Source organism: Molossus molossus, unplaced genomic scaffold (assembly GCF_014108415.1).
Source record: "Molossus molossus isolate mMolMol1 unplaced genomic scaffold, mMolMol1.p scaffold_m16_p_5, whole genome shotgun sequence".
NCBI classification, from domain to species: Eukaryota; Metazoa; Chordata; class Mammalia; order Chiroptera; family Molossidae; genus Molossus; species Molossus molossus.
In genome coordinates this window covers 97705374-97725785 of record NW_023425388.1, presented here as the reverse complement: position 1 = coordinate 97725785, position 20412 = coordinate 97705374, and positions in this window count along the sequence as shown.

Sequence of the window (20412 nt, the reverse complement as noted above, 5' to 3'; positions counted from 1 at the left end):
TTGGCATCTGTTCATATGACATATCCAAGATTACTGGACATAATTCAAAAAAGATTAGCTATTATGGGCCTCAGAATAATTGCTTCCTGAATTATTAGAATTACCTGAAATTGCCTTTAGTGAAAAGGGGGGAAATTAGTTATCAGTATTTTCTCAACTCTGTATTTTTAGTTTCAAACTTTAAATTTCACACTATAAAAAAATTTATACATTTGGTGGCTCTTGATATATAGTTATAATAGTCTTCATCTATATGAATTTCCCTGTGTCTTAATTTTCATTATCATTTTCTGAACACCTGTTTATTTCATTAGATTGCTTGAGGATATTGGCATCCATCTTTGAGATTATATTTTTATAATAATAAACTGTATTAGTATTTATTATGTTTAAAGTCAATCTCTATTTGTAGGCAGTCAACAGAAAGTAAAAATCTTGTTCAACTTCACTTTGCAATCATTTCCATGTATATTAATCAGGATTTACTCAGGAGATAAAAACCATACAGTAATTTGGAGAGTTTAATATAAAGAATTATTAACTATAACAGGGGGTGAGAGTAAAATGGCATCAGAACTGCATATATGAGTGTAGTTCTGACTGCCCCTAGAGTGGATAGAACACCCACAGAAGAGGATTGTTGTTGAAGCACAGCTCTGGCTACTGAGTAGCAGAGAAGTCACCAGAGTGCCACCTACAGAAATTTTTGGAAAAGTTTTCTCCAAAACTTGACATAAATCTACCTGCCAGGGTACCAATGACAGGTCTTCCCAGGGAGATGTATCATCAAAGGGACTACACTGGGAAACTGACAACAGAGAAGTTGCATTTAGTTTTATTACTAGGAGTCAGTGGGATATACACAATATTTGGGTTACTGAAACCCTTTGGGAATGAAGATATTGGAAAAAACCAAAGGGGGCAGATTATAGGATATGTAAGTATATAATGAAAAACCAGAAGACTCAATAAACAGCACTATAATCTGGCTATATACACTCAAGATCTGTAATATATTTTTTCTAGTCAATCAACAAAGCCATCTTTTTAATATTGCAAACCAATACTTTAACTTATTCATGTGACTTCATCAAATTAATCAAATTAAGATAGCCACTAAAAAGGACATTAGATATCTTTTTTAAAAAACTGGTAATTGTGTAACAAAACACAAAGATATTAGAAGACACTATTCCTCCTAGAGTTTAAAAGTCTGCAAGTAGAAAAAAATAGGATTGCTTTGTTTGACTTTCTTCAAATTTCATTTTTGAAAAAAATTCCTTAGTTCTAGTTTAGAGTATATTGTTTCATAACTTCAACATATTTGACCTTATCTTCAGTGTAGGAGTTGGTAAGATGAGAAACTTCAAACTATGATTTTGAAACCCCCAGTTCAAATGCTCTGTGGTGACACTGTGAAGAGACTATTTCTTAGAATAAATGATCTGATCTACAATCAAGAAAAGTGTTAACTTGCTGGAAACTTTTCAGTTTGCTGTTCTTAAGAACTCAATTTAGCAAGTTCACCAATTTTCATTTTTCCACACTATTGGAGAGAAGCAGAGGCATGAATAATCTAAAAATTTTAGAAGAATTTATATAAAGTGACTTTCTGTAATAGACTAAACTTCCTAGTTGTGATGTACCTAAACTAATAATAAAATAAGTTTTTCTTTTCTTGAGGCATAATAATTGGCAGCTCAGTAAAATAATGTGTGATAAGAGAAACAGGCATTTTTGTTACTTAACATGAAAAATTCCTTAAGCAGTACAGCCATATGTGGAAAGTTAGTTGAAAATTCTTGATTATAACAAAAGCTTACTGTGTGTAAAAAACAGGAGGATCATACATTATGAGATGCTAACTGAACTTTATATATATCCACATTAGTGAGGTGACTATATTTAACTAGCCTACGGTTCTGTGAGTTCATGGATTTCAAAGCATTTTGTAAGTTACAAAGCATTATATAGATATATACTGAATTGGATGTTGTCATAATGTGGTGCATAGACTCATATTAATTTTTTTTATATATTTATTTTTCAAAGTATTATAGATTTCTTCCTTCTTACTCCCATTGGCACCCTCCCCCTTGCTCCCATACTTTCCCTGCTCCTTGCCTTCACCACATGTAGTCTATTTCCATTGGTAATGCATATATGCATATAAGTTCTTCAGTTTATCTCTCCCCCCACCTGCACACACCCCCTTCCCTCTAAGGTTTGTCGATTTGTTCCCTACTTCCATGTCTCTGGATCTATTTTATGCATCAGCTTATTTTGTTTATTATATTCACAAATAAGTAAAATCATATGATATTTGTCACTCTCTGACTGGCTTACTTTGCTTAACAAAATACTCTTTAGGTCCCTCCATATTGTCTTAAAGGGTAAGAGATCTTCCTTTTTTACAGCTGCTTAGTATTGCATTGTGTAAATGAGCCACAGACTTGGGCTGATGGACACTCATCTACTGATGGACACTTGGGCTGCTTCCAAGTCTTAGCTAATGAAAATAGCACTGCTATGAACATATGGGTGCATATATTCCTTCTGATTGCTCTTTCAGGTTTCGCAGGATATATTCCTAGAAGTGGGATCACTGGGTCAAATGGATGTTCAATTTTTAATTTTTTGAGCAAACACCATATTGTTTTCCATAGTGTCTGCACCAGTCTGAATTCATACCTGCAGTGCACTAGAGTTTCTTTTTCTCCACATCCTTGCCAGCACTTTGTTGTTTGATGATTCACTGATGGTAGCCTTCTGGCAGGTGTGATGTGATACCTCAAAGTCATTATAATTTGCTTCTCTGTGATGATTAGTAATGTTGAACATTTTTTTCATATGTCCTTTGGTCATTTGTATGTTCTCTTTTGAGAAGTGTCTATTTTTTAATTAGGTTCTTTGTCTTCCTTTTATTGAGTTGTATAAGTACTTTATATACTTTGGAAATTAATTATTTACCTGATATATCATTGGCAAATATGGTCTCCCATGCAATGGTTTCCCTTTTTATTTTGATGCTGATTTCTTTTGCTGTGCAGAAGCTTTTCAGTTTGATGTAGTCTCATTTATTAATATTTTTTTTCCTTTGTTTCTCTTGACCTAGGCAATGTATTGGTGAAAATTCTGCTTTGTGAGATGTCTGCACTATTGCTACTCACATTTTCTTCCAGGATTTTTATGGTTTCATGAGTTACATTTAAGTCTTTTATCCATTTGAGTTTATTCTTGTGTATGGTGTAAGTTGGTGGTCTGGTACCTGTCTGATTTTCCCAATTCCATTTATTGCAGAAACTGTCTTTATTCTATTTTATGTTCTTGCTTCCTTTGTTAAATATTAATTGTGCATAATACATTGGGTTGAGTCCTGGATTCTCTGTTTTGTTCTATTGATATATGCCTGTTCTTGTGCCAGTACCAGACTGTTTTGATTACAGTGGCTTTGTAGTATAATCTTATATCCAGTATTGTGATCCTCCAACTTTGTTCTTCTTTTCCAAGATTGATGTAGCTCTTTGGGATATTTTTTGGTTTCATATAAACTTTTAGAATATTTGTTCTAAATCTGTGACATATGGTGTTGATATTTTAATAGGGATTGCATTGAATTTATAGATTGCTTTAGGTAGTGTGGACATTTTAATGGTGTTGATTTCTTCAATCCATGAACATGATATATGCTTCCATTTCTTTATATTTTCCTCAATTTTTTCCCCCAATGTCCTGTACTTTTCTGAAAACAGGTTTTTTACCTCCTCGGTTAAGTTTATTCATAGATATTTTCATTTTTTTGTTGCAATGGTAAATGGGATTGTTCTTATAGTTTCTCATTTTGAATGTTAATTGTAGGTATATAAACATGCCATTGATTTCTGGATGTTAATTTTGCATCCTGCTATTTTGCCAAATTTAGTTATTTAATCTAGTAGTTTTTGGTGCAGTCTTTAGAGTTTTCTGTGTGCAATAGCATGTCATCTGTGAATAAATCCTACTTGGTTGTGGTAAATAATGTTTTAAATATATTGCTGCATCTGATTTGCTAATACTTTGTTAATAATTTTGGCATCTATGTTAATTAGGGATATTAGTCTGTAGTTTTCTTTCTTTGTAGTGTCTTTATCTGGTTTTGGAATTAAGATTATGCTGGCTTCATAAAAAGACCTTGGAAGTCTTTCTTTCTCCTGAATTTTTTGGAATAGTTTGAAGAGAATAGCTGTTAGTTCTTCTTTGAATGTGTGGAAAACTGCTCTGTAAAGCCATCTGCACTAACACTTCTGTTTGCTTGGAATTTATTCATTACTGCTTCAATTTTCTGTTCAGGTTTTCTGACTCTTCCCTATTGAGTTTTGGAAGCTTGTATCATTGTAGAAATTTTTCATTTTGCATAGGTTGTCCAATTTGTTGGCATATAATTGCTCATAGTATTTTCTTACAATCCTTTGTATTTCTGCAGTGTTGTTATTTCACCTTTTTTATTTCTGATTTTATTTATTTGGGTTCTCTCTTTGTTTCTTGGTGAGTATGGCTAAAGGTTCATCAATTTTGTTTATCTTTTCAAAAAATCAGTTCTTGGTTTTATTGATTTTTGTATTGTTTTTTAGTTTCTAGGTCATTTATTTCGATTCTGTTCTTTATTATTTCCTTCATTCTACTTACTCTCAGTTTTTTTTTTTTTTTGTTCTCATTCTAATTCCTTCAGTTGTAGGGTTAGAGAGTTCATTAGAAATTTTTTTTTTATTTTTTGATATAGGCCTGTAATGCTATGAACTTCCCTCTCAGGATTGCTTTTACTGTGTCTCATAGGTTTTGTGTTGTTATGTGTTCATTTTCATTGGTTTCTAGGACGTTTTTTATTTCTTTCTTGATCTCCTTTTAACCTATTCATTGTTTAATAACATGCTATGTAGCCTCCAGTTGTTTGAATGATTTTGAGTCTTTTTATTATAATTGGATTCTAGTTTCATGTCATTGTGATCTGAGAAGATGCTTGATATGATTTCATTCTTTTTGAACTTGTAAAACCTTAGTTTGTGTCCTATTATGTGATCTATCTTTGAGAATGTCACATGTGCACTTGAGAAAAATACATATTCTACAGCTATGGGGTAAAATGTTCTGTAAATGTCAATTAAGTTCATCTGATCTTGTGTGTCATTCAGAGTCTCTGCTTCTTTGTTGATTCTTTATCTAGAAGATATATCCAGTGATGTCAGTGGAATGCTAAATTCTCCCACCACAATTGTCTTGTTGTCAATCTCTCCCTTAAAGTTCTCCAGTAGTTCTTTACTATACTTTGATGCTTCTATATTGGTTGCATATATGTTAATCAGGGTTGTATCCTCCTGTTGAATATATCCTTTTAATATTATGTAGTGCTTTTCTTTGTCTTCTGTTATGGCCTTCATTTTGAAGTCTATTTTATCAGATATCAGCATTGTTACCCCAGCTTTTTTTTTTTTTTTTTTTTTTTTTTGGTTTTCATTTGCATGAAAAATTTGTTTTTATCTCTTCACTTTCATTCTGTGTGAATTTTTTGTTCTGAGGTGGGTCTCTTATAGACAGCATACACATGGGTCATGTTTTCTTATTCAATTAACTGCCCCATGTCTTTTGATTGAAACATTCAAGCTATTTATATTTAATGTTATCAGTGATAGTTCTAATTTGTTGCTATATTAATTCTTTATTCCTGTGTTCTTCTCTCTCTCTCTGTTGTTTTCTTACAACAGTCCATTTAACAATCCTTTCAATACTGGTTTTTTGGTAATAAACTCCTTTAGTCTGTTTTTGCCTGTGAAGCTCTTTATTTCATCTTCAGTTTTGCATGATAGCTTTGCTGAATAGAGTAGTCTTGGATTCAGCCTCTTGCTTTTTACTACTTTGTATTCTTCTTGCCACTCCCTTCTGGCTTGTATGTGTCTGTTGAGAAATCAGCTGACAGTCTGATAGGGGCTTCCTTGTAGGTAACTTTTTGTCTTTCTCTTGCTGCCTTTAAGATTACTTCTTTGTCTTTAACATTTGTCATTTTAATTATGATGTGTCTAGATGTGGGTCTTTTTAGATTCCTCTTGAGTGGGACTCTCTATGATGCAAATGTTGCTATGCTTCATGTTGTCCCAAAGCTCCTTTAAATTCTTCTCCTGCTTTTTAAATATTTATTTATTTTCCATTTGCTGCTTTAATTGGGTATTTTTTCTACCTTGTCTTTTACTTCACTGATTTGGTTCTCATTTTGTTCTAATCTATTATTGAATCCTTCAAGGATTTTTTTAAGGATTTTTTTTTTTATTTCAGCTATGTCATTCTTCACTTCCTCTTGATTCTTACTGGTAGTTTCTACTTCTTTTTTCATGCTAATGCAGCTCCTCTGAGTTCTTAATAATTCTCATTAAGTTGCTTGTAATTCTCACTAAGTTGTTTAAAGACCCTTACAACCATTTGTTTGAATTCTTTTTCTGACAAACTGCTTGCCTCCATTTTATTTAGTTCCTTTTCTGGTGATTCTTCCTTTTGTTTCATTTGGGGGTTGTTCTTTGTCTCACTATTTTGGCAGTCTGGTAGTTCCTTGCACTTTTGTAGGTCTGTGCGTGCAGAGGCATTGGGTTCTGCAGGGGCCTTATATCGGATCCAGTCTGGTTGCCTGGGGGTGCTGGAATCTCTGGCAGTGGCAGGGCAGGTGGCTTTTGGTGGTGGAGGCAGCTGTCAGTGGTAGTCGCAAGAGGGGCCTATGGCTATTGGCTGCAGCGGGGTTGGTGGGTTCAGTGACTCTGGGATGATATGTGGTTGTTGGGTTTATGCCTCTCATCTACTGTGGGTCCAGGAGGATTGATAGCTGGTGGCTGATGTCCATGTGTTGTCTAGGCACTACTGTGGTGTGCAGGTGCAGCTAGGGTACTGCTGGCATGGCTGGGTCTCACAGGGGCGAGTGTGCTGGGCTTGCTTGGTTACTGCAGCAGTGCTGGTCCTGAGCACTGCTCAAATCCCGCTTGAAGCAATGCTACCAGATCTGTCTTGGTTTCTGTGGCACTGCTATTCTGAGTACAGTTGCCTCAGTGGCATGGCTACTGTGTGTGTGCTGGCATTGGTGCTGCAGAGGCCATTAGTCCAGCGGCGCAGGTGTACTTCAAGCCTCTGCGCACTGAGCCCTAGATGCTACATGCTGCCTCTTCCCAAAGCTTAATTCTTATTTATATACATGTGGAATGTATCTTATTTTTTAATGTTAATGTTTACTTCCTAAAACTTACTTTTTTTCCCCCATTTAACCAGGTAGCAGGTTCTGTGATTCATCATCTCAAAGATATTTGTTTCCAAAAGCCTAAGTCTACCAAGGAACAAAGATGTCAAAAGAAAGTTTCCTGTAAATTAAGAAAAAAGAATTCCTTGGTTTTAGACAGAAGGGAGGAATCTGGGAGACTTTAGGGCAAGTGAGAGGTATAAAGAGGCCACTGAAAAGATTCTGGTTCATGCCGAATTAACTGCCAACTCAGTCTATTGAGAGAAAAAAAAGTTAGAAATAGCTATTAGTAGCTAAGAGAAATGTGGAAAAGAATTAAAAACAACAACAAAACCAGCAACAAATACAATCAACTTGAGAAATCTGTATAAAAGCTGAAGTCTTTTTAGGATAAATTTATGTGGAAGACAAGTGGCTGAAGAAACTTGAATGGGAGAAGCAGGGAGAGAATACTTTTGGATAAACATTTTAAATACCATTGTCCTTGTTTGACTCTTTATCTTGGCAATATGGGCAACAGATATAACATCATATCAGGATCAACACCCTATGCAAGAGTGAAATTGATGGAAACTTTATATGGCCTGACCACACATTCATACATATTTGTTTTCCACTGCTTCTTCCTTGGATATCAAACTTTGTATACTGCTTCTTCAAAATGTTTCTCAGAGTTATGCTCATAAATATATGAAAACTTACCTCATGAAAAAGGTGACATCACAAATGCATGTAGAAATCACAGACTATTTATTATATAGTGTTGAAAAAATTGGTTCATTACATAAAAAAAATATATAATTGGATCTCTACCTAACTCCATATAAAATGAGAGATTCCACCTGGTTTAAAAATTTGATCAAAAGTAAAACTATAAAGTCAATAAACAAAAATGTTGAGGACTGTTATTATTACTAAGATACCATGAAGAATTTCTTAAACAAGATTTTGAAAACACTACCCATGAAGTAAAACAAACTAACAAGATGAAGTAGAGTTGATACTCAATAATGATATTATGAAGAACTGTGTGGTGCTTGCCAGGAAGGTAGTGGGGGAGGTGGAGGAAAGCATAGGGGAAATAAATAGTGAAGGAGGAGACTTGAATTGGTGTGGTGAACCCACAATACAGGTGGTGTGTTATAAAATTGTGCAACTGAAACCTGTATAATTTTGTAGATAGTGTCACCCCAAATAAATTCAATAAACAAATAACTAGATATCATAAAAATATAGAAGATGAAAGAATGATTATAACTAATAAGGATTACTATTTGGTATATAGATATTATATACAATATATGAATAACTATGATCAAAAATTTAAAAAAATAAAAGAAGACAGCAACACACACAAGAAGACAAATAGTCAAAGTATAGAAAAATAAACAAAGAAGGATATGAAGATATTTTGTATCCATTTAGTAGGCAGATAAATGTAAAAATAAAAAAAATAGTTATTACACTGAACCTTTTAATTTGGACAACGGTAATTCTTGCTGGAATATATAGAAATAGATCTTCAGGTGACCTGCTGGTACAATTCTTCTTCTTCTTTTTTTTTTTTTAATCCTCACCCAGGACATTTTTCCATTTTTTGTACAGATAGAGTGGGAGGGAGAGAGAGGAAGAGAGAGAGAGGGAAACATCGATGTGAAAGGGACACATCGAGTGGCTGCCACCCGCACGACCAACCAGGGCCGGGGACAAACTGCAACCAAGGTACATGCCCTTAGCGGGAACCGAACCCGGGTCTCTCCGGACCGCAGGTGGACGCTCTAACCGCTGAGCCAAACCGGCCAGGGCCAATTATTCTTTTTTTTATTAATTTATTTTTGTTACAGATGTTTCTCCTTTTTTTCCCCACTGACACCCTCTTCCCCATCCCCCATCCCCTGTCCCCAGCTTTGTTGTCCATGTCCATTAGTTATGGGTACATGCATATAAGTTCTGTGGTTTATCTCTTCCCTCCCCCCTTCACCCCCTATCTGAAGGTTGTGAGTCTGTACCCTAATTCCATGTCTCTAGGTCTACCCTGTTTCTCAGACTGTTATGTTCATTATATTCCACAAATAAGTGAGATCATGTGATATTTGTCTTTCTCTGCTTGGCTTGTTTTGCTTCGGATAATACTCTCCAGGTTTCTCCATGTTGTCTCAAAGGATAAAAGATCTTTCTTTCTTATATCTGCATCGTACTCCATTGTGTATATGTACCACTGCTTTTTTATCAATTAGTCTACTGATGGACACTTGGGCTGTTTCCAGATCTTAGCTAAATAATGCTGTTATGAACATAGGGGTACATATATTCTTTCTGATTGGTGTTTCAGGCTTCTTAGGGTGTATTGCTACAAGTGGATCACTGGGTCAAATGGAAGTTCAATTTTTAATTTTTTGAGTTAACACCACAGTGTTTTTCATAGTGGCTGCACCAGTCAGCATTCCCAACAGCAGCGCACTAGAGTCCACTTTTCTCCACACCTTTGACAGCACTTGTTGTTTTATGATTTGTTGATGGCAGTCATTCTGGCAGGTTTGAGGTAACACCTCATTTTTGTTTTAATTTGCATCTCTCTAATGATTAGTGATGTTGAGCATTTCTTCATATGTCTCTTGGCCATTTGTATGTCCTGTTTAAAGAGGTGTCTATTTAGGTCCTTTACCCATTTTTCAATTGAGTTGTCTTCCTTTTGTTGAGTTGTATGAGCACTTTATATATTTGGGATATTAATTCCATATCTGATGTATCATTGGCAATTATGCTCTCCCATACAGTGGGTTCCCTTTCCATTTAGATGGTTGGGGTTTTTTTTTTGTTTGTTTTTTGTTTTGCTTTGCAGAAGAATTTTAGTTTGATGTGTTCATTTTTTCCTTTGTTTCTGTTGCTTTAGGTGATGTATCAGAGAAAATTCTTCTGCGTATGATATCTGAAATATTGTTGCCTACATTTTCTTCTATGATTTTTATGGGTTCACGGGTCACATTTAAGTCTTTTATCTATTTTGAGTTTATTCTTGTAGATGGTGTAAGTTGATGGTCTAGTTTAAAATTTTTGCATGTAGGTGTCCAATTTTCCCAACACCATTTATTAAAGAGGCTGTCTTTATTCCATTGTATGCTCTTGCCACCTTTATCAAATATTACTTGAGCATAATGTGTTGGGTCCATTTCTGGGCTCTCTATTCTGTTTCACTAGTTTATATGTCTGCTCTTGTGCCAGTACCAGGCTTTTTTGATTATAGTCGCTTTGTAGTATAACCTGATATCCAGTACTGTGATCCATTCTATTTTGTCCTTCTTTTTCAGGATTGCTGTGACTATTTGGGGCCTTTTTCAGTTCCATATGAACTTTTGAAGTATTTGTTCTAGTTCTGTGAAATAAGTCGTTGGTATTTTGATGGGGGTTGCATTAAATCTCTAGATTGCTTTGGGTAGTATGGACATTTTAATGATGTTAATTCTTCCAATCCGTGAACAAGGTATGTGCTTTCACCTTTTTATATCTTCCTCAATTTTGTTTTTCAATGTTTTGTAGTTTTCTGCAAATAGGCCTTTTACTTCTTTGGTTTAATTTCTTCCCAGGTATTTTTTTTTTTTTTTTTTTTTTTTTTTTTTACAGCAATCATAAATGGAATTTTTTTTTAGTTTCTCTTTCTCTGACTTCATCATTGGTGTATAAGAATGCCATCGTTTCTTGATGTTAATTCTGAATTCTGCTACTTTGCCAAATTCATTTATTAAGTCTAGTAGATTTTTGATGGAGTCTTTAGGATTTTCTAAGTATAATATCATGTCATCTGCGAATAGTGACAGTTTGACTTCCTCCTTTCCAATTTGGATCCCTTTTATTTTTTCTTTATGTCTGATTGCTGTGGCTAAGATTTCCAGTACTATGTTAAATTAGAGTGGTGAAAGTGGGCATCCCTGTCTTGTTCATGTTCTTAAGGAAAATGTTTTAGTTTTGCCCATTGAGTATGATATAGGCTGCAGGTCTTTCATATGTGGCCTTTATTATGTCAAGATATGATCCCTCTATTCTGATATTGCTGAGCATTTTTATCAAAAATGGGTGCTTGATTTTGTCAAAGGTTTTTTCTGTTATGGTCATGTGGTTTTTAGTCTTCATTTTGTTTATGTGGTGTATCACATTTATTGATTTGTGAATGTTGTACCAGCCTTGCATCACTGAGATGAATCCCACTGGGTCATGGTGAATAATTTTTTGATGTATTGCTGGTTCCTATTTGCTGGTATTTCGTTAAGAATTTTGGCATCTATGTTCATCAAGGATATTGCCCTCTGGTTTTATTTTTATTTTATTTTATTTTTAATTATATATTTATTTTTTTGTTACAGATATTTCACCTTTTTTACCCCATTGGCACCCCCTCTCCACCCCACCCCCGCCCTGTCCCCGGCTTAGTTGTCCATGTCCATTTGTCATGCATACATGCATATAAGTTCTGTGGTTTATCTCTTCCCACCCCCTCCCACCCCCTCTTCTGAGGGATGTCAGTCTGTGCCCTACTTCCATGTTTCTGGACCTACCGTATTCCTCAGACTTTTATGTTCATTATATTCCGTATATAAGTGAGATCATGTGGTATTTGTCGTTTTCTGCTTGGCTTATTTCACTTAGGATAATACTTTCCAGGTCCCTCCATGTCGTCTCAAAGTATAAGAGATCTTTCTTTCTTACCGCTGCATAGTACTCCATTGTGTATATGTACCACAGCTTTTTTATCCATTCGTCTACTGATGGACACTTGGGCTGTTTCCAGATCTTAGCTATTGTAAATAGTGCTGCTATGAACATGGAGGTACATATGTTCTTCCTGATTGGTGTTTCAGGTTTCTTAGGGTATATTCCTAGAAGTGGGTTCACTGGGTCAAATTGAAGTTCAATTGTTAATTTTTTGAGGTAACACCATATTGTTTTCCATAGTGGCTGCACCAGTCTGCATTGCCACCAGCAATGTATTAGAGTCCCCTTTTCTCCACACCCTCGCCAACACTTGTTGTGTGATGATTTGTTGATGGCGGCCATTCTGACAGGTGTGAGGTGATACCTCATTGTTGTTTTAATTTGCATCTCTCTGATGATTAGTGATGTTGAACATTTCTTCATATGTCTCTTGGCCATTTGTATGTCCTGTTTGGAGAGGTGTCTATTCAGCTCCTCTGCCCATTTTTTAATTGGGTTCTTTGTCTTCCTTTTGTTGAGTTGTATGAGCACCCTATATATATTGGAAATTAACCCTTTATCTGATACATCATTGGCAATGATGTTCTCCCATACAGTGGGTTGCCTTTCCATTTTGATGGTTGTTTCTTTTGCTGTGCAGAAGCTTTTTAGTTTGATGTAGTTCTATGTGTTCATTTTCTTCTTTGTTTCTGTTGCCTTAGGTGATGTATCAGTGAAATTCTGCTCCGTATGATGTCTGAAATTTTGTTGCCTACATTTTCTTCTAGAATTTTTATGGATTCATGGGTCACACTTAAGTCTTTTATCCATTTTGAGTTTATTTTTGTGTATGGTGTAAGTTGATGGTCTAGTTTCATTTTTTTGCATGTAGCTGTCCAATTTTCATAAAAAGAAATGTGAATAGGCAAGGAGGAAGAATGAAGAAATTAAAAATATTTTGGTAATGGTTACAATGTTGTAGTAAACATTGAAAGGAAATAATGAGACAAAAATAACTTTGGTGCTTTTTTGTGTATGAAAAGACTAAGAAAAATAGGAAAACAAATCTAAAAATGAAAATGTTTATTGGAAAACACATTGCTCGAGGAAACTAAATAAATCTTCAAAAAATAGTTTTTATTAATGTTAAAAATAGAGAAAAAAGGCAATAAAAACATATTCAAAGCAAAATTGCAAGATAGTAATAATGGATGACATGATGGTTACTTTTATGTATCAATTTGAATAGGCTAAGGGATGCCCAGATAGCTGGTAAAATTTTTTAAGGTGTGTCTGTGAGGTGTTTTCAGAATATATTTGCATTTGAACCCTTAAACTTAGTGGTAAGAATATATAATGTAGGTGGAAATTATCCAATTGGTTGAGGGCCTAAACACAACAAATAAAGCAGAGGAAGGGTGTAGTTGCTCTCTTTGCTTAAACTGGGACATCAGTCTTCTCCCCTGCCACAGGACTCAGCACAGACTGGGATTTCCACCCTCAGCCTTTGCATTCAGACTGAAGTACATCATCTGCTTTCCCTGTTCTCCAGTTTGTGTACAGCAGTTTTTGGGATTTTCAGCCTCCACATTCACATGAGCCAACTCATTTAATAAATTTTCTCATGTATATCCTCTAGGTTCTTTTTCTCTGGAGAACCCAGACTAATACAGATTATAAAATATGTAAAAATGTGATAAGTGATTTAGAGAATTTCAGGAGAGACAGAGAAGACAAAGTTACCCTGAGAAATAATTACAGATTAAAAAACAAATTTGATGCAGTGAAATGTAATATTACTTTTGCTTCAATTCAAACTCTTTCAGTTTTGAGGTCTTGAAGAAAATTTTAAGAATAGTATATAGCATTAAATGAAAAAATATATGTAAAAAAAGAGTGTTTAAGCTTTCCACAAATAGTAGTATTAAGAAAAGTAAAGTAATTAGCTTAATATTATCATTAATGCAGTGGATATTTTATTTAATAGGTACACAAGATATGCACTTACATATGTATATGCCCATTTTATAAGCAGTCATATATTTATATAATTGATATAGATATACATGTGACTGCAGATAAAATAGGCTCAAATATACAGATAATTTCTGTAATGAGACTATTAATGTAATATTAATTTAATGTTGAGAAAAGGTTAAGTCTCTCCCTACTTTAATGTTATTACCAATAACATACCCCTGTATCCTGTCTCCTCAATCATACATCCTCCTGTTGAGTAAGTTTTTCATAACTGTGAGTCTGGTATAGGAAACCGAGTCTGTGTACATAACATGTCCTTTCCCTCCTTCCTCTCTAGATTTACCTGACTGCAAAAATTACAGGTTCTCAAATACTTTCTTCCCTCCATATGCTATATTTTGATATTAACAGTATATTAGCAACTGAGAAGGGAGAGATTAGAAAAGTAAATTTATTGAGTAATAAAATTTTTGAAGATTGAATAACTTTCAATTCTTTGTTTTCAGCACAACTAAAGAAATATCTAAATTACTTTTATTACTTATTTATTGTTAACACTATTACTAATATCCTTCATTGCTCACCCTTCATTCACCTCCATCCAGCCCCTGTCTCTCCTCCCTCTGCCATCACCACACTGTTGTCTCTGTCCATGAGCTATGAATATATGTTCTTTGGCTAATCTCTTCACCTTCTTACAAATTACTTGTTAGTGATAAATTACTATGATATTTTTGGATTTTTCAATAAAAATAATTCAAAGAACTAAAGGACAGTGCTATGAAAATTAAATTCCTGAATACTTAAGTGAAAAATAGTTTCTTACGTATTAACACTATACAATAAAAAACAAAAATAAAGTAAAAAATGGGATTAAAGAATGAATATTGTCTCATTTAGCATTAAATAACATCCATCAACAGATAATAACTAATTAAAATAACTAATAAAATATCTGATTAACCAAAGAACATATATGCATAACCCACAGACACAGACAACAGTGTGGCAGTGGCCAGAGGGAAAGGAGGGTGGGGCTGGTTGGAAGTGGGCAAAGGGAAGGAGGGACTCGGGACATCTGTAATAGTGTATACAATAAAAATAAAGTTAAAAAATGTTTTTCCAGAATGAAATGCACTTCTAGACTACTTTAATGTTTTAATTTATAATATATGTATTTGATGAATTATTTACTAACAATTTTAATGATAACCCATTTGTGACTAAAACTTTAAGACTTAGAACACTTTAGGCCAATACTTTTTAAAATAAATTACAACTTTTGATATATACTTTCAGAAAAGCATGTTAAAGGAATCAACAAAATACTATAAAATCTAAATTATATTATGATAGAGATTCCAAAATGGTGGCAGAGTGAATGGAAGCTACACAGACCGTCTCCCAGGACCAAACTGGAATTACAACTTAAATAAAGACAAGTTGATGGGAAAAAGCAAAAGAAAAGCAGCTTGTGAGGATCATATAACCAGGGATGCTGACTTGATCCTGGTAGGATTGCAGATGCACGAGATGGAGTCAGGGAGCCCACAGACAGCAGCAGCCTTATCTGTGAGCAGCACCCTCAGGTTAAACTCCCAAGCAGCTTCACAGCACAGAGCCAGGGCAGATGCTAAAATAGCCATAGCCACTCACCTTGGGCTCTGGCAGAGAAAGGGTGGACTAGACTGGAACTGTGTGGGGACACTCGGGAATTGAAGAGGGCTCAGAGCTTTTGTTGAGTTGCAGCCATGCAGGAAAGTGGCCATCTTACTCCTACCAGTGCTCTGGCAAGAGGCTGTGACCCCTCCCTCGGAGATTCAGCCCCACCCAAGTGGGCCATTGAAATGCAACTTGAGGCATCTCCCCCACCCTCAGAAAATCCACTTAAGCTGAGCACTTGAGAAAGTTTTGAATTCAGCTGAGAACCCAAGACTCTTCGAGTAACTGCTACTGATAGCCTCTAGGCAAAAAGCTGGAGGATAACTGTACCATTCTTGGGGTAGCAACTCTAACAAGGAAAGTAAGACTTGATAGTGGTGTTTAATGTGGGTCTTCCCTTGCTCATCTAAACCCAGTAGAGGGAGCCACAAACAGCAGCAAAACACCCAAAGGAAAAATTTGGCAGGTTCCAAGCCCAATGTGATACCCAAATGGTGAAACTCAGAAATAAAAGCCAAATGAAAGAAAATGTGGAGCAGGTAAGCAGGTTAACAGCTAGAATTAAGAGCCATAATACTGAGGAAGATCAACAGTATGAGTAAGGACATAGAGATGTTGAAAATCAACCAAGTGAAAATTAAAAGCCACCAAGAATAAATCAAGAATGACATATCAGAAATAAAGAACACATTGGAAGGTCTGAACAGCAGAACAGAGACTGCTGAGGACCGGATCAGTGAATTAGAAGACAGGGTAGGAAAAAATCAACCAACCAGAAATAAAAAAGGAGAAAACTATTAAAAAACAGGAAGATAGCTTAAGAGAACTGTGGGACAACTGGAAATGTAATGATATTCACATCATAGGAGTCCCTCAAGAACACGAAAATGAGCAAGGGTTAGAGAATATATTCAAAGAAACAGTGACAGAAAACTTCTCTAATTCGGAGAAGGAAGAAGGATGAATGCCTTCTTGGGGCTCTCTGTGCTTAAGAAAAGGAACAAGACAGGGATTCCCACTTTCATCACTCTTATTTAACATAGTACTGGAAGTCTTAGCCACAGCAATCAGACATGAAAATAAATAAATTAAAGGTCCCAAATTGGAAAGGAGAAAGTGAAACTGTCATTATTCACAGATGACATGATATTGTACACAGAAAACCCAAAAGACTCCATCAAAAATCTAGTAGACTTAATAAATAAATTTGGCAATGTAGCAAGATACAAAATTAATGTCAAGAAATTGATGTCATTCTTATACACCAATGATGAACTCACAGAAAGAGAAACTGAAAAAGCAATTCCATTTACCACTGTGGTAAAAAAATCAAGATACCTAGGAATAAACAAAGAAGGAAAGAACCTATTTGCAGAAAACAACAGAATATTGAAAAATAATAGAGGAAAAAATTAAAAAGTGGAAGCACATAAACTTGTTTATAAATTAGAAGAATTAACATCATTAAAATGTCCATATTACCCAAAGCAATCTATAGATTCAATGCAATCCACATAAAAATACCAATGACATATTTCACAGAACTAGAACAAATACTTCAAAAGTTCATATGGAACCGAAAAAAGACCTCGAATAGCCACAGCAATCTTGAAAAAGAAGAACAAAGTTAGAGGGATCACAATACCAGATTTCAGGTTATACTACAAAGTGACTGTAATCAAAACAGCCTGGAACTGGCACAAGAACAGGCATATTGACAAGTGAAACAGAATAGAGAACCCAGAAATGGACCCAAGACACTATGCTCAATTAATATTTGACAAAGGTGGCAAGAGAATACAGTGCAGTAAAGACAGCCTCTTTAATAAATGGTGTTGGGAAAATTGGACAGCTACATGCAAAAAAATGAAACTAGACCATCAACTTACACCATACACAAGAATAAATGCAAAATGGATAAAAGACTTACATTTGACTAGTGAATCCATAAAACTTCTAGAAGAAAATGTAGGCAATATAATTTTGGACATCATAGGCAGCAGAATTTTTACTAATACATCACCTAAGGCAACAGATACAAAGAAGAAAATGAACACATGGGACTACATCAACTCAAAAGCTTCTGCACAGCAAAAGAAACAACCATCAAAATGGAAAGGCAACCCACTGTATGGGAGAACATCATTGCCAATGATATATCAGATAAGGGGTTAATTTCCAAAATATATAGGGTGCTTATACAACTCCACAAAAGGAAGACAAAGAACCCAATTAAAAAATGGGCAGAGGAGCTGAAGGAACACCTCTCCAAACAGGACATACAAATGGCCAAGAGACATATGAAGAAATACTCAACATCACTAATCATCAGAGAGATGCAAATTAAAACAACAATGAGGTATCACCTCACACCTGTCAGAATGGCCGCCATCAACAAATCATCACACAACAAGTGCTGGCGAGGGTGTGGAGAAAAGGAGACTCTAGTACACTGCTGGTGGGAATGCAGACTGGTACAGGCACTATAGAAAACACCATAGTGTTACCTCAAAAAATTAAAAATTGAACTTCCTTTTGACCCAGTGATCCCACTTCTAAAAATATACCCTAAGAAGCCTGAAACACCAATCAGAAAAAAATATATGTATCCCCATGTTTATAGCAGCACTATTTACAATTGCTAAGATCTGGAAACAGCCCAAATGTCCATCAGTAGACAAATGGATAAAAAAGCTGTGGTACATATACACAATGTAGTACTATGCAACTATAAGAAAGAAAAGTCTGTTATCTTTTGAGACTACATGGAGGGACCTGAAAAGTATTATTCTAAGTGAAACCAGCCATGCAGGAAAAAACAAACACCACCTGATCTCACTAATTTGTGGAATAAAATGAACATAACAGTCTGAGGAATAGGGTAGACCCAGAAACACGGAAGTAGGGTGCAGACTGACAACCCTCAGAAGAGGGGGTGGTGGGGGGAGGAAAGAAATAAACCACAGAACTCATAGGCATGCACGCATAACCAATGAACATGGACAACAAAACCAGGGATGGGGCAGGAGTGATTCGGAGGAGGGTGTCAATGGGGTAGAAAATGAGAAACATCTGTAACAAAAATAAAATTAAAAATAAAATAAAAAAATAAATTATATAATTCTTTGGTTATTATATATAATACATGATATATATACATATATTTATATATATTATATTTTTGAATAAAGTAAAATTTTCCACAGTTAAGGATGAAATTTTATATATATTTTCAAAGTATCTATTGGTAGGTTCCCAATTGTTATGTTAAAAAGGTAATAGTTTTATGTTTTAATATTTATAATTAAAGTAGTTTCTGAATAGATTGACAGTTTCACATAAAAACGTATTGAATATGAGTTTCTTATAAAGCTCTCAAAACCTTAATGATGGTATTTTGAGGATAAAAATGGACAACTCTTCATTTTGCTGCCTTTTACATCTTACAATAGGGTTTCACATAATTACCTCATTATCTTCCCAATCACTGAGATCAAACCTATAGCAGTCAGACTATAGGCTTTGGAGATAAACTCTTGCTGGCCATTCTTGTCTAAGAAATCCTTTGTGGCAAGGAACCAGTGCAGTCTCCAATAAGTAAAGTGATATAGATATTCCAGTTTATTTCATCACACCTGCTAACTGGTTGAGCCTGTCCAGACCCCATCCATTTCTTTCTACTAATGGGGCACGAGAACCTCAACATTTACAAGACTTGAGGTATATGGTCAAAATTTTTCTGCCTTCTTTCCCATTTTTGACACATTGCTTTTATTGAGCATATATTTTTGAAATTACACTATGCCCTGGCCAGGTGGCTTAGTTGGTTGGAGCATCATCCTATACACCAAAGTGTTACAAGTCTGATTCCCAGTCAGGCACGTAGGAGGTAAATGATTGATGTTTCCCTCTGACACAGATATTTATCTCTTTGTCTCCCTTCCTCTCTCTCTCTCTCTTAAAAAAAAAAAAAAAAAAATCAATAAAAACATGCCCTCGGGTGAGAATTAAAAAAGAAAAAAAAAACCTACATTAAAATGTTCCAATTTACACTTAAATGTATTATAAATGTTAGAAGTAAAAAAATATTAGAGAATGTATGCTTTGTCTTTTAAAAAATGTTTTAAATTATTTTAGAAAGAGAGGAAGGGAGAGAGAGAGAAGTGTCAATGTGAGGGAGTAACATGGATTGGCTGCCACCTGCATGCCCCCTACTGGGGATTGAACCCACAGTTAGGCACATGTCCTGAGTAGGAATTCAACTGGTAATCTTTTGGTGAATGGGATGACACTCAACCCATTGAACCACACTGGTTATGGCAGTATATGCTTTTTCAAATAATTTTATTAAGGGCATAAGTCCAAAGACATTTTCACTTTATATCTATAAATGGCTCTAAAGAAAGGTTAACATAGAAAATGTAAAATGAAACAAACTGAAAGCTGTTTAAAGGTAAATGTTATTAATTTTCACTATCATATTTTAAGTGATAAAAATATATGGGTAATAAAATGATACTCTACACATGGTATAAAGATGGAAGCTTTCTTATATACCATTTTTCTGCGGGTAAACTGAGGTTCAGGCTGAAAGGCTATTTTCTCCTGAATTAAACCATTCATTCCTAATGTACACATATTAGACTTAAGGACTACAGGATTTTAGTCCACTGTTGTATTAATTACATGAAGAACTTTTTTGTAGAAAATAAAATTAATTACATTACAAGGGTTGAAAGTATTTCCTTTAATTCCTACTGGACACCTTAATTTTTTTTATACTTTGCAGTTATTAATTAATATATTAATAAAATTGGAAAAATAGAGAGATAATATAA